Source organism: Pygoscelis adeliae, unplaced genomic scaffold (genome assembly GCF_000699105.1).
Source record: "Pygoscelis adeliae isolate BGI_AS28 unplaced genomic scaffold, ASM69910v1 Scaffold6, whole genome shotgun sequence".
Taxonomy (NCBI): Eukaryota; Metazoa; Chordata; class Aves; order Sphenisciformes; family Spheniscidae; genus Pygoscelis; species Pygoscelis adeliae.
The window spans coordinates 3,143,081-3,147,593 of NW_008825075.1; positions in this window are offsets into that span (position 1 = coordinate 3,143,081).

Below are 4,513 nucleotides of genomic sequence, written 5' to 3' on the forward strand. Positions count from 1 at the left end.
TGGAAGGTACAGGTTGTTTTCTGTAACTGTAAGCAGAAACCAGAAAACACACAGTGTAAATGCTGCCTTTTGTACCCAGCTGCCTCCAGCCTCTCATGAAAGTAAGGTTATCTAAAAAATAAGAAAAAAAAATTTGATTAATTACAGTCTATATTTCCACAAATACTTAAACTTCTTATTTAAAAAGTGTGCCTACAAATAAGAAAATTAAAATGGGTACTTTCAAGGACAAAAGGCAGAATTTTAGTTTGAAAGGTATTTATTTAATATTCATGTCGTTGTTTAACCTCAGTTGGCAACTAAGCACCACACAGCCGCTCACTCACTCCCCCTGGCCCCCAGTGGGATTGGGGAGAGAATTGGAAGAGTAGAAGTGAGAAAAACTCATGGGTTGAGATAAAAACAGTTTAATAATTGAAATAAAATAAAATAATAATAATAATAATAATACACGAAGTAAGTGATGCACAATGCAATTGCTCACCACCCACCAACCGATGCCCAGCCAGTCCCCAAGCAGCGGCCCCCCCAGCCAGCTTCCCCAGTTTATGTACTGAGCATGACGTCACATGGTATGGAATGTTTCTTTGGCTGTGCCCCCTCCCAGCTTCACCTCCAGCCTTCTCAGTCAGTAGAGCATGGGAAGCTGAAAAGTCCTTGACTAGTGTAAGCACTGCTTAGTAACAACTAAAACATCGGTGTGTTATCAACATTGTTCTCATCCTAAATCCAAAACACAGCACTGTACCAGCTACTAGGAAGGAAATTAACTCTATCCCTGCTGAAACCAGGACAGCTCAAAAAATTTAAAATACTATGAACAGTCTTTCATTTTCAAATAAATCCTTCTTACTCATCAGCTGTAATCCTAGAAGTGTGCAGGTTGTATTGATTTTGCTGCCTAAAGCTTTCTACTATATGTAAATGAACATAGCTTCAAGTTCTTGCATATCAGGATTTCCACCTCCATACAATGTTGACATAAGAAAGGAATGAGATATAATATATATATATTTATTTGCATACATTTAGCATGTGTACGTAGGATTTGTCTTAAATTACAACTTAAACTGAAAATACAGTCGCCATATTCCTTCTACTGAGCAGTAACTCTGAATACAAAAAAAAAAAATCACAACTCCTGTGCAATATTTCAGTCTGCCCTAATTATCCATGAGATGTAAACAGAATGAATCAACCCTTATCTTACAAAAATGTAGCTGTTTTAAAGCTCCATGACATTAAAAATTCATGTTTCTTTTAATTTTATTTTTTAAAGAAAATAATGTTTTGTTTTTGTTTTCCTTCCTAGTATTCATAGTCATTACACATTTTCTGACTTCTCAGTTGAGATAATCAATTATTCTGTGAATCCCAAGACTTTACTCTTTTGGCACAGATAGATAGTCAAACCCCCATCATACAGAGTAGAACTGACCAAAACAGCAGAATTACCTTTCCAGGGAAAGATTACCAACTAGAAGGTTAGTTCTACTCCAAATTGGAGTGGAAAGCTGGAATTTTAAAATGTCTTATGAAAAAGAAAACAAAAACATTAAAACAATTGCTTTACATATATAAAATATAGATAGTCATATAAAATAGGAATATAATTTAATAAATTTATTATAGTAAGAAGCTAGTTTGATACCAGAAATGAAATTATATCACCTTATTTAAACACATTAAAAGAACAATGATATGATTTCTTCTATAAACCTTATTGAGTGGAAAATATAATACAAATTGAGTTATTAGTGAAAAACTGTCTCAATTTTCTCATGCAATCTTATTTTCAAATGGGAAACTGGTCCATATCTACTACAGGGAAAAAAAAAAGTTTAAAGAAAATTAAGCCTTCTTTTGGCTTAATTATGCATTTGGCTTCTGACCCAGCATTTCTTCAGAGTTCAGTCCCAGTGGGTGCCCTGCTCTTCTCCTTAAGGAAGAATTGACACTGCAGATTACCCCAGCAGGTTATGAAGAGCAACCTGTTCAGATCTGCTTCATTTCAACAACCTACTGAAGATTTTTTCCACAAGTGAACAATAAGACAGGAAGCTTTTTTCCCTAGAGTGCTCCCTCTTGGAGCCTCCAAGGTGGCTAGGTGACTTCCCCCAAACATGACAGCAGTTTATACCACAGTTTCACCTCTTCTTTGTAGATACCCTCTTCAAGGAAAGAAGAAAAGAGAGCTTACCAGCATTAAAAAAAAAAAAAAAAAAAAAGAAGAAAGCTGATGAAGCCTGTTTTTATTTCTGAACCAAGGGGGATTGTTTTTGTAAGATGAGCATAAATATGTCTCTCAGCAGAGTTTTCACAGAGCCCACCTAAGATAGTGTATCAGAATGAGAGGAGGGGTAAAATAAATCCTACTAGATTTTCTCATTGCTGAAAGAAAGAAGAAACCTACACTTTTATCTACATTAGGGGTATGTTTTCAAAGGGATGTTCAGGGATTTAGTTGGAGAACTTCCATTAGCATCACTGGGAGTTGAGAGGATTTTTCTTTGTACTCTGCTTTGAAAACAGACCTCTTTGTGGTAGACACAGACACTGTTATATAAATTGTCTCTTTCTCACTCACTCACTCTTTTTTATTATAATAATCATTGCTAAACAAACAAGCTTTTGGTTATGATCGATAAGGAAAATTTAGCTGGTCCCTTCACACAGTGTAAAATAACATACAATGTTAATTAGGGTGAGAGTGCCCAGCTTTTATAACAGTAGCTATTAAAAAGGTGCTGTAAAGGAGTATCTCTTGAATTTTACATACTGAAAAAAATCACTGTAAAAGAAAAGACGGTAATTAAAAAATGGAACAGTGTAAATAGTAGAAATTAAAATATTTTAAGCATCCTTTCTACACAGATGAAAGTTCCTTTTATAGTGCAAATACCTCTTAATTAAAAATCAGCATTTAATGATTATGTTATATGAAGCTGTTCTTACTGATATTAGCCTAGGGATAATTAACACTAGCGTAAAAATAGGGTTTTTTTCCTCAGCCCTGCTAGCAAAAACATAATGTACTCTCAAGCATGTAGACGGAAGGTTAAAATTTTGTTTGTCCCTTAGATGAATGTACAACATATATTTCTTTGTTCCTGAAAATTATGCAGAAGGTCCACAGAAAGGAGATTTTAAAGGCAATAAAGACCTCACTGGTGATATTTCTTCAAAGTGATCCTAGTCAATTAGATCATCATAACTTGACGAGCAATAAAAAACTGGGATAATTCCATTTTCCTTGGGAGTAAAGGGTGAGCTCAGGAAAGAGGCAAGGAATCAGCTCACCATTGGTATCTGCCAGGGGCTGCTTTGTTCATGGTGATATGGAGTCTCATAAGCAGCAAGAGCTTCTGACAACACTTCATGCGGCATAAAATATCTGCCATGCTGGAAAACTAGATGCCAGAATGTGCTGGGCTATTTGAGTAACTGGCAAGGGCCTACAACAGCAAGAAGACACAACAGTTTAGCTAAGAGATTAAAAAGTAGAATTGTCATATATAGGTGTTCCTTTTATTGTACAATGAGCTCTTACACAATTTCTAAACACCGTTAATGGATGCATTTATTCCCCTCCCTGTTAAGGGAAGAACTTTTAAGACATCAGGGATAAAGCATGCAAAGATGCAGCTAAAACTCCTTTAGTTTAAACATTACCAGGCAAAATTACATCATGATTGCTCAGGAGAAGCATTGGCTTGCAATCATATGCTTTTATTTTCTGTTTCCTGGGTCACTGAGTAGAGGTGGGATGTATAGATCATAACATCAAGGTTTCCTCTGCACTTAGGGTAGCTAGGGTTTTATGGTTTTGTTTGTTTGATTGATTGTTTGTTTTTAATGGACACTAAGATGTTTTACCAAATTACCTGCCTCCAGAACAGGTTTTAGATGTAAGGCTGTATAAAAATGACTGGGGGGGGAGACAAGAAGACTTGTCCAGAGCTAAAAACAGTAAGTTTGTGTATGCAATGTACTAAGAGCAAGTACAATAGTATAAGTGGCTAACCAGATTGTAGAAAAAAAAAATGAGCTAAATGGGAAATTAGTATTGCAGCTGTACTTTGGGCAAAAACATCTCAGAGCATTTCTGAGTTCCTTTCTTTAATGGCATGAGGGATATTTTCAAAAACGTAAGCAATTTAGAATGCAAAAATAAAAGCAAAAATGTTTTAAAGGACAATTTTCATGTAAATACTCTCATACATCTCTCACTGAAAGACATCTACTATGTAGTAAAATATGACACACTGAGGTTTGTTGCACTTTCCAGCATTTTCTGAATTAATTATTTCTTCATGACAAAAATAGCCAAGCCAAAACATAATAAGCACTCAAGAGAGTGAATATTTCAAAAGATAGAGACAAAATGAACTTAAATTATCCCATAAAAGTTCCGTCACTGACATGTAACAGGTGTAAATCACCTTCTATCACCAACCAAGGGTTTAATTTCAAAATGTATTTACGGCCATCCAGAGATGCAATTGTAAGGCTG